General features: G+C 45.0%; 1 pseudogene; it reads left to right on the top strand.

Annotated features, from left to right (window-relative positions):
• The first annotated feature begins 7,425 nt into the window (after positions 1–7,425).
• On the top strand, positions 7,426–8,467 carry LOC117695947 (ataxin-1-like; annotated as a pseudogene).
• Positions 8,468–17,019: the final 8,552 nt, after the last annotated feature.

Genomic DNA, 17,019 nt, shown 5'->3' with positions numbered 1-17,019 from the left:
ATTACAGCTGCTCAGAGGCACAACCAGAAGCTCAGATGTAGACACCACAGCCAGCAGCAGAGTGGGGTGCAAGGAAACCACAGAGAAATCACTTCTGATACCCAAAGGAGCAAGCAGACTCCATCCAGGCAATGGGAAAACCACAAAGCAATATGAAACCTGAGCAGGGTCAGGAATGCCTTCCACCAAAGAAATGACACCTCCCTATGACCAGCAAAGATATGGGGAGAACTGCCAGCTGCTCTGTAGTAAGCCGCTGTTATCAGTGGCTATAATTTGCATTTTCCAAGATGGCACTGGCCTCGTGTTTTCCCAGCAGTAAACAATTATCTGCGCAGCTGCTAGGCAGAAAGACCACCAAGTCACTGGCCTATCTCGAGGCGTAATATTGGGTGGTGAGCGAACAGCCATTCAGAAGTGAATACATCACTCTAGGATGCATTTAAGCTAGCCGCTTCCGGTTTCTTCCATCTTTCCAGTTTACCGTGTGGTAAAAGTAAAAGTCCTCATTGCAGTATACCCGATTACCGCCTCCTGTCCTTATTGGCAGGCGAAAAGTGATTTAGGGGGGTGCTCGTTAGATCTGGTGCCGAGAACCCGGGAATTTTAAGGCGCTGCGAAAGACCACCCAAGTTTTGGGACGGGTTAAAGACTGCGGAACTCGAGGTACATCTTTGGAAGGTATGCTTGGCATGGAGACCTTTGTTGTGACCGAATTTTCATTCACTGCCGCTGCTGCAGCAGCTGGCCTTGTGCTCGTGTGGTTTTCGTTGGCAGTCTATTTTTGTTGTGAGGACCCAGCCCGAGGCACAGCTAATAGGGCAAGCCGAGAGGTTTCAAAAATGTCTGCTCCAAGCTATCAGAACCAGGATGTGGCAACAGGCGTTCAGCCATAGAGTTGGGAAAAGAGAAACAGACGAAGAAGTCTGGAGAGAGACTGGCCAGAGAGCTTGGTTATAGGAAAGAATATTCAGGAGGAATACAGGCCACTGCAGGGCCTATTAAAGCTAACAAACCTTCACCAGCTGGTGAAGAGAAACCGGAGTTCGGGGGGAGCACCTCGTACACCATTAAGGAGCCTGCTTCCATAAGCCTTAGCAGCTCCGAGGAAGACCTAACACAAGGAGAGGAAGAGGGCCTGGGGTAGGAACCAGCTGCCTGTACAAAGGCTAACAGTTCCAAAGTAAGACTAAGAAAGACTTTGAATTCCTCAGCCCCACCCTTGCCTCTGACTTATGCCTCGGGTGGCAACCCTAATTCATTTCTCAGCCCGGCAGATCGGAGGCAGCTACAGCTTGCATTTCCGGTCTTTGAAGCGGCAGAAGGCGCCCGCATCTATGCTCCCGTAGACTATAGACAGGTCAAAGAAATAGCAGAAGCAGTGTGCACATATGGAATTGGAGCTAATTTTACTGTAGCCCAAGTAGAGAGGTTACGTACAGCTGCTATGACACCAGGAGACTGGCAGGACACAGTGAAGGCGGTACTTAACAATATGGGCCAATACCTAGAGTGGAAGGCCTTGTGGCATGAGGCATTACAAGCACAAGCTAGGATTAATGCAAATACTGAGGGACAACAATTATGGACTTTTGACATGCTGGCGGGAGTTGGTGTACACGTGAATGACCAGACCGCTCACCCTTGGCAGGTCTACACACAGGTAGCATCAGCTTCGATAAAGGCGTGGAAGTCCCTCCCTAGGAAGGAAGGCAGTAACCTTTATTTTTCCAAGATAATTCAGACAGCTAATGAGTCGTTCTCTGACTTTGTGGCTCAGATGACTGAGGCAGCGGGTAGAATCTTTGGGGAACCAGAACAGGCAATGCCATTAATAGAACAGATGATTTTTGAAAATGCCATGGTGGAATGCCGTGCCTCTATTGCGCCTCAGAGAGCTAAGGGGTTACAAGATTGGTTAAGAGTCTGCCGAGGATTGGGGGGTCCCCTTACTAATGCAGGGCTCGCGGCGGCGAACTTAGAAATGGCGGCAGTGCTGCTTAAGGGTCAGAATCATGGAACCTTCCCTTCAAAACATATGGCCCGGTGCTATGCCTGTGGGAAGGCCAGACATAGGAAAAGGGAGTGCCCAAATAATCAAATACCAGCGAAGCTGTGCACTAGGTGTGGAAAGGGCTATCATTTGGCTGGAGATTGCCGCTCTGTTAGGGATATAAAAGGTCAAATTCTCCCCCCAAATCTCTCAGCCATTAAGGAGGAAAATTTTTCAAAAAATGGATATGCGGGCCCGAGATCCCAGGGCCCCAAAAGATATGGGACACTGCGGAACACTCAGGGTACTCTTTCCGCTGCAGAGCCACAAGGGGTTCTGCAGGACTGGACCTCTGCTCCACCTCCCGAGTCTTATTAATGCCACACATGGGGGTGCAGCCGATCCCGGTTGATTACAGAGGCCCCCTGCCAGAGAGAAGCGTCGGTCTTATATTAGGCCGTTCCTCTCTTATCTTAAAAGGGCTCGTGGTACACCCCGGTGTAATAGATCAGGATTATACCAGAGAACTTCAAGTTCTCTGTTCTAGCCCACAAGGTGTATTCTCCATCTCCCCTGGGGACAGGATTGCTCAATTGATTGTTCTTCCAAGCTTGCATGATTGTTTTCCATCCGCTGAGAAGCTTAGAGGTTCTCAGGGGCTTGGTTCCTCAGGAACTGACTTCGCTCATCTGGTGGTTGATTTTAAAACTAGACCCACCTTACAGTTAGCAATAGAGGGGAAGAAATTTACCGGAATTCTGGACTCAGGAGCGGATAAAAGTATCATTTCTGCTAATTGGTGGCCTAAGGCATGGCCTGTAGAGAAATCATCTCACTCCCTACAAGGATTGGGATATGAAGCCAGCCCTGCAGTCAGCTCCCGCTCGTTGACTTGGAAGGCACCAGAGGGTCAGACAGGAAGTTTTATACCTTATGTGCTTCCTCTCCCCATCAATCTCTGGGGAAGGGACATTTTACAGGGCCTAGGGCTAGTTCTGACTAGTGAATACTTCCCACAAGCTGTAAACATTATGAAAAGCATGGGATTTAAAGAAGGGAAGGGTCTTGGCAGGAACGAACAATGAAGGTTAGATCCTGCCTCACAAGAATCAAACGCAGGAAGACAAGGCCTGGGTTTTTCCTAGTTGCCACTGAGGGTTCTATGCCCATACCCTGGCTCACAGAGGAGGCTGTATGGGTTCCTCAGTGGTCCCTATCCTCTGAGAAATTGGAAGCTGCTACAAAACTAATTAAAGAACAAGTGCAGCTCGGTCATTTAGAACCTTCTACCTCCCCCTGGAATACACCTATATTTGTTATTAAAAAGAAATCCGGAAAGTGGAGGCTTTTACATGATTTGAGAGCCGTCAATGCACAGATGCGACTATTTGGCTCTGTGCAACGAGGCTTGCCTTTACTCTCTGCCTTGCCTAAGCAGTGGAGAATTATAATTATAGATATTAAAGATTGTTTTTTCTCTATTCCCTTATGTCCACAAGATAGACCAAGATTTGCATTTACACTGCCTACTGTTAATTGTTTTGAACCTGATAAGAGATATCAGTGGAAAGTTCTGCCTCAGGGCATGGCCAGCAGCCCTACTATATGTCAGCTGTATGTACAAATGGCCCTCAAGCCAATTAAGAAGCAATTTCCTTCGCTGTTGCTGGCTCATTATACAGATGATATTATTATGTGTCATAAGGATTTAGGTACTTTACAGACCTCATACCCCTTATTATTAAAAACCTTAGAACAGTGGGGTCTACATGTTGCTACTGAGAAAGTTCAATTTTCAGAGACTGGTTCCTTTTTAGGGACAGTTATCTATCCAGAAAAGATAATTCCTCAGAAATTGGAGATTCGTAGAGACCATTTACATACTTTAAATGATTTTCAGAAATTATTAGGTGATATAAATTGGTTAAGACCGTTTTTAAAAATTCCCTCGGCCAAGCTGAAACCTTTATTTGATATTTTAGAAACCTTTATTTGATATTTTATGCTCATATTTCCTCACCGAGGGCCTTAACACCAGCTGCGAGCCGTGCTCTACAAGTAGTAGAAAACGCTTTACAAGATGCTCAGTTGAAACGCATAGATGAAACCAAAACCTTTGACTTATGTGTTTTTAAAACTAGACACTTACCAACTGCTGTATTATGGCAGGAGGGGCCCTTGTTATGGGTTCATCCCAATGCTTCTCCCGCAAAGATCATTGAAAGGTATCCAGATGCAGTTGCTCAACTTGCCCTTCATGGGCTAAAATCGGCCATTACTCATTTTGGAAGAGAGCCTAAGGTTTTGATAGTGCCTTATACTGCCCATCAAGTCCAAATATTAATGGCGACCTCTGATGTTTGGGCAGTGCTGGTTACTTCCTTCAATGGTCAAATAGATAATCATTATCCTAAGCATCCCATCTTACAATTTGCCTTAACTCAAGCTATCATATTTCCACAAATTGTGTCTCAGGAGCCGCCCCCAGATGGAATGGTAGTTTATATGGATGGGTCAAAAACAGGAATGGGTGCCTATGTGGTTAATGATAAGGTTACATCCAAACAATATCATGAAACCTCACCTCAAATTGTGGAATGCTTAGTGGTGTCAGAGGTTCTGGAAATCTTTCCAGGTCCCTTAAATATTGTTTCAGATTCCTTCTATGTGGTTAATGCAGTAAAAGCATTAGATGTTGCTGGGTTAATTAAGACATCTAGCAGACTTGTAGAAGTTTTTCAAAAGATTCAGCTTACCCTGGCTAAGCGTAGATTCCCTGTCTTTATAACTCATATTAGGGCTCACTCAGGCTTACCGGGACCTATGTCCCATGGAAATGACCTGGTGGATCGAGCCACGAGGTTGATTGCAATTGTCCTTTCGCCAAAGTTAGATTTGGCTAAAGCTTTTCACAAAAGGTTTCATGTGACAGCTGAGACATTCCGATGTCGATTTAACATCTCTAGAAGGGAGGCCAGAGATATTGTGACTCAATGCCAAAACTGCTGTCAATTCCTACCTGTTCCCCATACAGGAGTTAACCCTCGGAGAATCAGGCCATTACAAATCTGGCAAATGGATGTTACCCACATCCCATCCTTTGGTAAATTACAATATTTGCATGTCTCTATTGATACCTGTTCTGGAGTTATATTTGCCTCTCCTTTGACCGGAGAAAAGGTGGCCCATGTTATTCAACATTGCCTCAAAGCTTGGAGTGCTTGGGGAAAGCCTAAAATCCTTAAAACTGACAATGGGCCAGCCTACACTTCTCAAAAATTTCAACAATTTTGTCGCCATATGGAAGTGACACACCTGACGGGTCTTCCTTATAACCCCCAGGGACAGGGCATCATTGAGCGTGCTCATCGCACCCTTAAAACTTATTTGATAAAACAAAAAGAAGTTGAGGAAGCTCTGCCCACGGTGCCACAAGCTACTGTTTCTCTGGCACTTTTTACCCTCAACTTTCTGAATTTGGACAGTCAGGGCAATACAGCGGCTGATCGACATTGCCTGGAACCAACTAGGCCAAAAGAAATGATAAAATGGAAAGATGTTTTGACTGGTCAATGGAAAGGCCCGGATCCTATTTTAATAAGATCCCGGGGAGCAGTTTGTGTGTTTCCACAGGAAGAAGACAATCCATTTTGGCTGCCAGAGCAACTGAAGCGGCGACTTGCGGTTCCTGAAAAAGACCCCCCGAAGGATTCATCTGCAGACGCTCTCAGCTCCCATTTGGACTCTCCTAAATCGGGTTCCTAGTATATACAGTGAATTTATATGGCTAACCTATCTGCTTCTCAAAAACCTATGCCCTTGCCTTCTTAAAAGGCGTTGCTTCTGCTAACTTTACCAATGTAACTCGCTTTATATTCCAGTGCTGGTCTGCTTTTCTATAAGCAGGCCTAATAGCCAGTTTACCACTCTGATCCCTATCCCCGTTCAGACGTCTGAGACCTTGATTTTATCCTGACAAGAAAAGAGATTTTGATATAACTGCAGCCCTTATCGCTGCTATTACCATCCCTACAATTGCAGCTGTGACAGCTGACTCAGACATGGTTAATCAAGTTACAGCAGCTACTGTTGTTAATCAAATTTCAGAAAAAAACTCTGAGGCTTTGACCCTCCCACAGAAAGTGGATGTGTTGCAGGCATCCTGTTGGTCAATCAGAGAGTTGATTCGCTCCAAGCCCATGTGAAACAGCTCGAGGATGTGGTTCAAATGAGCTGTGTGTCAGCGACCCCACATCCAGGTATTTCACCTCTGAGATTTGTGAATGATACATTTATTCAAAGCCATAATCTTTCTGCTTATTTAAAAGGAAAGTGGAATGGGAAGTTGGACCAGGTACAGCAGCAATTGCAAATCCGGATTTCGAGCCTTGATGGAGTGCGGATGGACCCTGTTTCCCCTGGAGATTTTACTTCTTGAATTTCTTCTGCTTTTTCTTTCTTTCTTTCTTTCTAAAAGGGAAGGTAGGCCTGTTTTGATACAGCCCTATGATGTGGATTCGTGTTCATAAAAGGTTGGTTTGTAAGCTCAGAGCCCAGCAAAAACGTGACAAGGTAGCTAAAGCCTAAGCACTCACAGCCTTGGAGCAAGCGTCTCTCCCTGAAATTTGACTATCTAGGCTAAGAAAGTAGCCTATGACTGAGACCCTCTCAGTCTATGCACCCCAGGGGTTCGGCCCATTGCACTGGGTAGATGAGAGGTCTAAGTCCAGTCAGCCCTTGCCTGAATAACCGGTACCTGAGCAGTTAGAGGTGTTTGCGAGTGGGTACTTGACAGGGAATGTTCCACGAGTATGGATAGATTTCCCAAAAGTATGCCTGATTGCATAAAGGTTTGATGCCAAAAACCTCCCCTGGTTGTGCCCCAGGGTAGAGGCTTCCTTTCCCCGTCAAAAGGCATCGAGATTGGGTATGGGAATTAAACCCATTACAATATCTCATTTTTCACAGGGGATCAGGCCTCTGCTTTCCCTCACTGAGTTGGTGCTGCCCTTAATGGGCGAAAGGCTGTTTTATATTAATAATTTAAACAGGGAGAGATGTAGTGAGCCGCTGTTATCAGTGGCTATACATTTGCATTTTCCAAGATGGCGCTGGCCTCGTGTTTTCCCAGCAGTAAACAATTATCTGCGCAGCTGCTAGGCAGAAAGACTGCCAAGTCACTGGCCTATCCAGAGGCGTAATATTGGGTGGTGAGCGAACAGCCATTCAGAAGTAAATACGTCACTCTAGGATGTATTTAAGCGAGCCGCTTCCGGTTTCTTCCATCTTTCCGCTTTACCGTGTGGAGTAAAAGTCCTCGTGGCAGTATACCCGATTACCGCCTCCTGTCCTTATTCGTGGGCGAAAAGGGATTTAGGGGGGCTCTCGTTAGACTGCTCTACAAACCACACACCCTCCAGTGATGCTTCTAAATGGTCTCAAGGGGTTCTTGGGATTATTGTGTGATGGCAGCTCAGAGGAAAGATGAACCTAGCCCTCTTAAACTGTCCCATCATGCCCTTGACCATCAGGGTGAGGGACAAGGGCCAGCCAGGAATCTTACAGAACTGGTGGAGAAAAGTCAGGCCAATGTGTTCTACTCTCAGTCCCATCAGGAACCAGTAAAACACAGATCTTTACCCAAAGCAATGGTTGTAGCCAATGGCAACCTGGTGCCCACTGGAACTGACCCTAGCCTGCTCTCTGTGGGCTCAGAGAACCTGGTCTCATTAAGTCTGGACATGCAGGCCAGAGCCAATTCCCAGACAAGGAGCCAACACCACCTCCTGTTATCTCCTCCCACTTGCCCTCCCATTTCATGAAAGGCACCATCAGTCAGCTGGCTACAGGGGAGCTGAAGTGGGTAGAGGATCTCCAAACCCAGGATTTTGTGCATAGTGTTGAAGTGAGTGGGGGGCTGAAGATTGACTCTAGCACAGTCATGGACATTCAAGAGAGCCAGTGGCCTGGCTTTGTTATGCTACATTCTGTGGCTGGTGAACAGCAGAGCAAAGTGAGCATTGACGTGCCCCCTGAAGCACTCCTTTTTTGTATATGGCAAGGGTTGGTCCTCCTGCAGCCCTGGGCAGACTGCACAACTCTTCTCTCTGCCCTGCCATTGGCTAAAGGTGGGAGATGTCCTCATCTTCATTAGTTTACAGAGCTTGAACAATAATTCAGTTTCTCAGGCCAGCTGTGCTCCCCCAGGGCAGCTGGGTATACCCCAAGAAAGGCCTAAGAGGACAGTCTTGGGGCCCAGAGACCTATGTGACAGTGAGGGGAAGAATCAGCTTTCAGGAGAGGGTTCCTGGGTGGGAGCCAGCCTGAGCCTGGTGCTTAGGCCTGCTGGAAGCCCCAAGCTTCCAAAGATACAGCATGCAAGGGGAGGAGGCACGGGCTGCACTGCTCCATCTCTCTTTCATTCCACAGGAGGTAAAGCTGTCCATTGAAGGGCGTTCCAATGCAGGAAAATGAACCTCTTTCCCAACCCAGGACTGGGGCTTTCCCCCCAGAGATGATCCTCACTGTGAGCATTGAGAGGATTTGCACATGCCAAGCAGAGAATGGCTCTCTTGGCAGTGAGATTTGGGGGAAATAGGCATTAAGACAGCCTCCCAAAGCAGGATGTGTTGCTCGTTATCCCATAGCATTCTCTCAGGACAGCTCTAGAGGGTGCTGAGATGGGGAATTGCAGGCTTGGAGCAAGAAAAGGTAGGAGTACACATAGGATAAGAAACATTCCAAAATCAGGGCCTTCCTGTTTTTTTTCCTACTGATCCCTGGCTCCTGCAAGGGAAAGTACAGGCTTTGGGAGCAGGTGGCAGAGGGAGAAAGCAAAGAAAGAGCCAAAAAGGATGATCACAGCTTACAGTAGCAGTAAAACTGTTTTCTTTCTTTTTTCCTGTCTCCCTCCTCTCCTTTGTAATGGGAGGGCAGGGGGCCCCATGGTTGAAAATATGAGTTCCCACTCAGAACTCTTTTTGTGAGAGATGTGCACTTTAAAGAGTGGTGTTGTTACAGATGTTTATGGCAGGGTTTGGGGTGGGGCAACACCATGATCTACAGAAATGTGCTTCTGTAGGACATTCTGGAGGGTGTCCCAAGACGATCTCCAGGCTGGGGACAGGGTTCAAGCAGGGAGGGGAGATTGCCTGCCCCTGCCACTGCCTCTGGCGCTCTGGCGCTGACCAGTCTCTCCCAGGTGTTGCCCCGTCTCTCCTCGCTGAACCGGTCCAGGGTTGGGCTAGGCGGTTAAGGAGCCGACTAGCTGACAAGGAGGCAGCTATCCCAGGCAGGTTCCAGGAGAGCCGGCAGGTTCCAAAGTGTTACAGCTCTTTGCTAAGCCGGAAAGTGCCGGTTAGGTAGCAGAAAGAGGAACGAGCCAGAAGATGCTCTTTGGGAGCAAGCAGACTCGCCCCACATGCTTCTGCTCGTTGGTCCTTTGCTTCTGACCGATCCCATCTTACCTCACCATTCCGCTATAAAGCTTTCTAACAGTTTAGGGCCAGGAGACACACACACACACACACAGAGAGAGACAGAGACAGAGACAGAGAGAGAGAGAGAGAGAGAGAGAGAGAGAGAGAGAGAGAGAGAGAGAGAGAGACAGAGAGAGAGAGACAGAGAGAGAGACAGAGAGAGAGACAGAGACAGAGACAGAGACAGAGACAGAGACAGAGACAGAGACAGAGAGACAGAGACAGAGAGAGAGACAGAGACAGAGAGAGAGACAGAGAGAGAGACAGAGAGAGAGAGAGAGACAGAGAGAGAGAGAGAGACAGAGACAGAGAGAGAGACAGAGAGAGAGACAGAGAGAGAGAGACAGAGAGACAGAGAGGCAGAGAGAGATCTTCAGATTTGAGAATGAAGGGATGCCTTGCCAGGGACCCAGTCAGGCAAGGGCTGTGGAGAAAAGATTTGACTGATAAATGATGGGATTTAGGCAAGCTTTTGAAAGGCCACTAACCTAAACTCCCACTGTTCTGCCTGCTTTGATAATTCATTCAGTCTGTAGTAGTAACTTCAGAAAGACCTGGAGGGCCTTTACCCCTAGGCACCCACACTCCTCCATTGTTTGTCTATGTTGTGCCTTATTGCCTGCACTGCCCCTACCCATCTGCTGCCTGACCTTTGCATGGTGTCTTGACCTGGACCTCATGTGCCTTTGTCCACTAAGATACCTAGTTTTTGGTGTATAAGTGTTCCTGGTTTCCCTATCAGCTATAATTTTTATATTTAGAAACTCAAAACCATGTCCTCTTCCAATGGCAGCAATATAGTGGAGAAAGGAGAGAAAACATGCCCAAGGCTGGGCACTCCCACTCCAGTGGGTTTCTTGGCTCCTCCCATTGAATCCATTGCCTCTCAGCATTGTGGCCTAAGTTGTACCCTCCTAGTATCAGCTCTGAAAGTCTAGAATAGTCTCTGTAACATCTTAGCGGAGGTTTCCATATATGGTGGTGGATTCTTTGAGAAAGAATATCTTCTGTCTTGGTTGTATTTTCTACATCTGTTTTAGTCCCACATTTCCTCTACAGCTTGCAGTAGTGCCAGCTTGGATTGTAGTAATACCATTGGGTATTAGGATTTAGATTTCCCTCCCCCCACCAACTTTCAAGTGGTTGAGTAATTTTTTGTGAAAGTATTTTTTGGTGGGTGTGGAGGGAGGGGGAAGCCAGAGTTCTTTAGACTTTTGAAGGCAACTCCGGGTATTGCCTATCCAGCTATGTAGTTAGACTTCTCCCAGGGAATGATTGTGGCATTTCCTTCATAGTTAGACTTGGACTAGCCATGTGGATATGGCCTGTCATCAGGAGTCCTACACTTCTGAAGTATGAGCAAAACTTAATGCAAGTCTTGTGATCTCTCTTTCACTTCCTCCTCAGCTACCAAATGGGGATAAATAATCTTACCTACCTCCTGGCAGGAGGGGAAGTTCTGAGAATGGAGTCATTTTTAGTGTTCAGGTGTTAAAGGTTGTTCTCATTGAGAACAGAGTGAAAGAAACTGCCTACTTTGTTCTAAATCCTACATTCTGATTCATACCTTGAGAGCAGATACCTGGTCAGTGAGCTTTGGGCGGGGAGAGGGGCATTTAAAGGATGCTGCTTAACCTGACCACAAGCACTGAAGTCTCTGGTTTATGTTAGAATCAAGCACCAACCTTGTACTGCATTGGGAATCACATTCTTCCCCTTGTGTTGCCCCTATTGTCTGTTGCTTCTCTGGCTTGTTTCCTACAGTGGTGGCCTGTGGAGTTGAGTCTTGAGGAATTCTCTCAGATGAAAGCTATAGGAGAAGGCCTCATCTCCTGACTGTTTGATGACCAACTCATTCCTAGGTATTATTGCATCTGTGGGCTACTCACAAGACCTCCTTCCTCAGAAGGTTCGTTATGGAATTTAGTGACATGCACTGTAGATGCTCAATAAATGTCTACCCAAGATATCACAGAGCTTCTTCCTCTTGGAGCAAACATGTAATTTGCTAGTATTTGAAGTCAAATCTCTCTGTACTTGGTCTGCTTGCAGCTGAATCCTTGGAAAAGGAAGTGGTTGTAGGTCTTGACAATTGGGGAGCTGACCTTTCTGCTGTGGTTTCTTTTCTTATCTCTGTTGGGAAAACAGCAACTCCCTTAATGTGGCACCATGCATATGTAACTTGATTTTGCTGAAAGCTACCTTTCCTGAAGTATGCACCCTAGAAAAGAAAGTGTGTGCTAGTGCTTGTCAGACCTGTGGTAGTACTTAACCCCGAGTATGAAAGAGACGTGAATGGCTTTTAGAGTGAGCATTTCAGTGGTTAGCTGTCAGCTTTTGGGGACTGGGCAATTGACAAAGACCAGCTTGGTCCTAGTTAATGATAGGACACTCCCAAAACTTGGAGAAAGAACTGCTATCTGAAGCTATCAGAAATACCTATGCCAATATAGAAGGGGAACCTGGGAAGATGATTGGGTCCTAAGAGCTGAGAGCTCATACCCAATACAGGAGCCCAAGAAGAGCTAGACTGAGCCCTCTACAATTACAGTCCCATTTGGTCTTAACACTATGGTCTTTGTTTGCTCTGTGCTGCTTTGCCACTGCTGTTGTCTACTCACTATCCTGCCTGTTGCTCATAATACCTCCTGTCCTTCATGTCTCTGGCCATGTAGACTCTCAGGCATCCTGTCCATTTTTAACCTGTGTTCTTTCTGCCAGTATAATTGCATAGCAAATCATGTTGAACAGGCAGGTGTGAATGCTGTTGGTGGGCTGGTAAATCTGAAGGAGACAGTTTCAGTGCTCTCAGCAACCCTTAGGCTCCAAAAACTTGCCTGCCTTGAGAGAAAAACCAACAAATCTTTTCTCTCTCCTTTATGGTACTTCTCAGAACAAGAGGATCTGAGATATGGCTTGAGGCAGCATTCTAGTGCATTTGTCTAGCCTGATTCTGGGGTTGAGAAAGTGAAGTTTGGCTGAAATAGCTCCTCAAGTTGCATTTCATTTTATTTTTACCAGTGGGTATTATAGGCATTTAAAGAAAACAGGATGGTAGCATAATTCAAACCTGCACTGAGCAGGAATATTGAAGAGTTGGGTGGTTACACTGATGTGAGCCGAAGATGAATATTGGGAAAGGCTCAGGCCATTGGTATAAAGATAATCAGATTGATCCAATTGGCCATGTGAACTTAGGCCATGGTCTTAGAAGTGAGCAGGACAAAGGCCATGTTTTAGAGATGTGTTAACTTTCTGGGACTAAGTTTACTAAACTACACTGAAGCTATTATACTTTCTAGATCAGAAAAATTGTACACTACAGTTGAAGAGCTGAATTCTACTATGGATGGATGTTGTGAGTTCTTGCTTGGAAGTCTTCCCTTTCTAGCTTCCCCAGGTCTCCCACATTATACAATAATAAAATAAGCATCTGGGTTTTGGAGCTGTCAGTTGTTTTTTCAACTCTAGAATCCATCTTTGGACTAAAAGTCTGGTCTGGGCCTAGGATGACATTGGCCCTTGATGCTAGAGTTGGCTGCATTCTCTCCTTACCTGCAAACTATGCACACTTCCTGGAGAAGAGGGAGAGGTGGTGTGGCTTGCCCTGCTGAGCCTTCTCAGCAGGAATAATAGTAATGAATGCACTTTCACACTAAAGGTTTCTTTGTTAGTTCTCCTGTTAAGCCTAGATCTTTCCCTAGTAGATTGCAAACTCAACAGTTTGTGTGAACCCAAAGCCATTCCACTGTAAATGCCTGGCAGTAAAGATGGCCCCAGACTGGGTTCCTGCCTGCAGTGTGTGTGGCAGTAGTAGCCCATGTGCCTTTACCTAATGTCAGATTTGCAAGCATATAGTCTGTCTTTGTGTTAAGGGGTCATAGAGACTTCAGAGAGAGAACCAATAAGAGTGGTTTTATGCCCACCCCACACATTGCCAGGGACTTTGCTTGTACTTGTAAATGGTGAGGGTTGGTGAGCTGCTGGTATTGCTGAAGGCAGGGTGGACTCCTCACTTGCTTCATAGTGCACTCATTGAATTGGATTGGGGAAGAGACTGACTGTATTCAATGGCAAACTTGAAGTATTAAGGCTGTCCTCTACACACTCCCTAGTCACACAGGATCCCTGTAGCCAAAAAAGTATATGGTCCAGCTGTAAAGAGCAGACTGCTCTCAGCTTGCATAGCACCTTAGGGGAGGGAAGATAGACGGATAGGTAACAGGGTGGAGGAAGGATGAAAATTTTGTCATCCAGGTGGCTTTAGGATCTTAAGGAGTACAGAAGAATGACGACACTGGGGAGGTCTGAATGGAACTGGTTTGTGTAGAAGTTCCCTGTAGATAAATTACTGGTCCCCCAACCACTATCCCAAGTATGAAATGGCTGAATTAATATGTAATCAATTGCATTGTATCTAAAGCCTTAGAACTCAACAGGTGCTCCTCCCACCCAATACCATTTCTTGCCCTCTAATCCTAACTGATCTTTAACAAAGCATTAATAACACTAAGGATAATCTCTATTTTGTTGTGCTTTTTCTAACTGTTTTAAATAAATCAATTTGTACTGTAAAAAAAAAAGATTTACTCAAGTCTGGGCATGAACACTGAGCAGATCTTTGGTGGCAGCTCTGCCCCCAATCTCTAAAAAGCCAGAGGAAATGGGGATCTCGGGTACTCTAACTCAGGCAGTATCTTAGGTAAGCAACAGCAACACCCACCCCAAACAGGGAGTAACTATGACCCACAAGGATGCAGGTACCCATTCCTGGCCAGGAGAACTGGTTCATTTGGGTCTGGGCCAAAGCATTGAGAAGATCTTGGGTGGAAGCTCTGCCCCCAATTGCACAGAACCCAGAGAAAGTGGGGCACTCAGGAGCTCTGACCTGAGCAGTATCTGGTCTGTGCCTGAGCACTGAGCAGATTTTGGGCCCCAGCTCTTATCCCAGTAGTAAAACCAACCCCACACACTTCTGATGCAACTAATAGAAAAGACAGGATCCATTCAGAGACACGCAAGGTAGCACTAAGGAGATACAGATGGCAAAAGGCAAACTCAAGAACATAGACATAGCAACCCAGGGTAATTGGAATCATTAAAACTTAATTCTCCCACACAAAAAAAGTTCTGAATTCCCTGTATTACTAAGAAAGCAAGATTCAGATTTAAAATCCCTTCTAATGATGATGATAGAGGACATTAAGAAGGACATAAATAACACTCTCAAAGAATTTTTGGAAAACACAGGTAGACAGGTAGAAGCCCTTAAAGTGGAAACACAAAAATCCCTTAAAGAATTACAAGAGAACACAACCAAACAGGTGAAGGAATTGAACAAAACCATCCAGGACATTAAAATGAAAGTAGAAACAATCAAGAAATCACAAATGGAGACTACCATGGAAATAGAAAACCTAGGAAAGAAATCAGGAGACATGGAAACAAGAATCACCAACAGAATACAAGAGATAGAAAAGAGACTCTCAGGTGCAGAAGATATCATAGAAAACATTGATACAACTGTCAAAGAAAATGCAAAATGCAAAATGTTCTTAACGCAAAATATCCAGAAAATCCAGGACACAATGAGAAGACCAAACCTAAGGATAATAGGTATAGATGAGAGTGAAGACTCCCAACTTAAAGGGCCAATAAATATCTTCAACAAAATTATAGAAGAAAACTTCCCTAATCTAAACAAAGAGATACCCATAAACATACAAGAAGCCTACAGAACACCAAATAGATTAGACCAGAAAAGAAATACCTCCCATCACATAATAATCAAACACCAAGTCCACAAAACAAAGAAAGACTATTAAAAGCAGTAAGGGAAAAACGCCAAGTAACATATAAAGGCAGAACTATCATAATTACATCAGACTTCTCACCAGATACTATAAAACCTAGAAGATGATGGACAGATGTCATACAGACCCTAAGAGAACACAAATGCCAGCCCAGGCTACTATACCCAGCAAAACTCTCAATTACCATAGCTGGAGAAACCAAGATATTCCACAACAAAACCAAATTTACACAATACCTTTCCACAAACCCAGCATTAGATAGGATAATAGCAGGAAAGCTCCAATACAGCAAGGGAAATTATACCCTAAAAAGAACAAGAAAGTAATCCCCTTCCAACAATCCAAAAGAAGATAGCCACACAAAGATAGTTTCACATCTAATAACAAAAATAACAGGAAGCAACAATCACTTTTCCTTAATATCTCTTAACTTCAATGGACTCAATTCCCTAATTAAGACATAGGCTAATTGACTGAATATGTAAACAGGACCCAGCATTTTGCTGCATACAAAAAAAACGACCTCAGTGACAAAGACAGACTCTACCTTAGTGTAAAACGCTGGGAAACAATTTTTCAAGCAAATGATTCTAAGAAACAAGCTGGGTTAGCCATTCTAAAATCTCCAGCCCAGCAACACAGAGGGAGGGACTCATGGCTCCACCTGTATAGGTAGTTGAGGGTGCTCTTGCCACACAACAGTGAAAGTGGACCACCTTGGTACCAGAAAATTTGGATTCCCTAGTGTTTGGAAATTTCAAGATCAGAAAGGCAAAAATGAAAAACTGGTGAGAGCACACACTTATAGAAACTCCTAGAATTATATGGATTAGACATGACAGAGGCAGGCTGCCAGAAGACTAGATTCCAGAATTCAAATAAACAATTATCTTGATACTAAAATTTGCTTTGAGAATTGTATATTGCAGAATACATAACCTTGGTGTATCTACTCATCAAGCAAGCTGAGCAGACCTGTTCCAACATCTGATGTCCTGGAATTCCAGTCGGATGCAGTGAAGATAAACTGTCAGAGCCTTATCAATTTACTCTTCCCCCTGCCCCTCTTCTAATATCTCAATGCCCATAATCAGCTTGAAGAAGTTAATGAAGAGTAGGTGCCACTATTCCCTGAGCTTGTGGACTAAGGTGGTTAATATTGGGCTGTCTTTCAGGAGAAAAATAGTGGTTTTGTTGGAACAAGTAGGATTAGCTAAGATTTAATGCATAGCCATAACCTATTGGTAGAAACATGTATAATTGTTATTAAGATGAAGTTATAATTTCTTTTTTCTCCATTTTTTATTAGATATTTTATTTACACTTCAGATGCCATCCCCTTTCCCCATTCCCCCCCTTAGAAAATCCCTATCCCATGCCCCCTTTTCCTTTTTGCATTTATACATTTTTAAAACAATATTAACAATAGGCTTTATAAGTTTGGAATTGTTCAATCAGAGGTGTAACCCACTACCCAACCTAGATATAAATACTATCTTTGACTGGTGGATATACATGAACATCTGCCTCCCTGTCTCTCCCCTCTTTCTCTCTTTCATCACCTAGCTTCTCCTCTCCATCTCTTCTTACTCCTTCTCTTCCTCTCAGTACTCCTCCCACCTTAGCTCCTCCTACATATCACCCTTCCTGTTAAAATGAAACTTTTCTCTCAAAATACAATTAGAGCATAATTATGCCAATTTGTACCAGTGAGGTACAAGATAGTCCTAATACC

The sequence above is a fragment of the Arvicanthis niloticus genome (assembly GCF_011762505.2).
Source record: "Arvicanthis niloticus isolate mArvNil1 chromosome Y unlocalized genomic scaffold, mArvNil1.pat.X SUPER_Y_unloc_1, whole genome shotgun sequence".
Taxonomy (NCBI): domain Eukaryota; kingdom Metazoa; phylum Chordata; class Mammalia; order Rodentia; family Muridae; genus Arvicanthis; species Arvicanthis niloticus.
The sequence above is the reverse complement of the archived record's forward strand: the minus strand, read 5'-3'. Positions and strand labels throughout refer to the sequence as shown.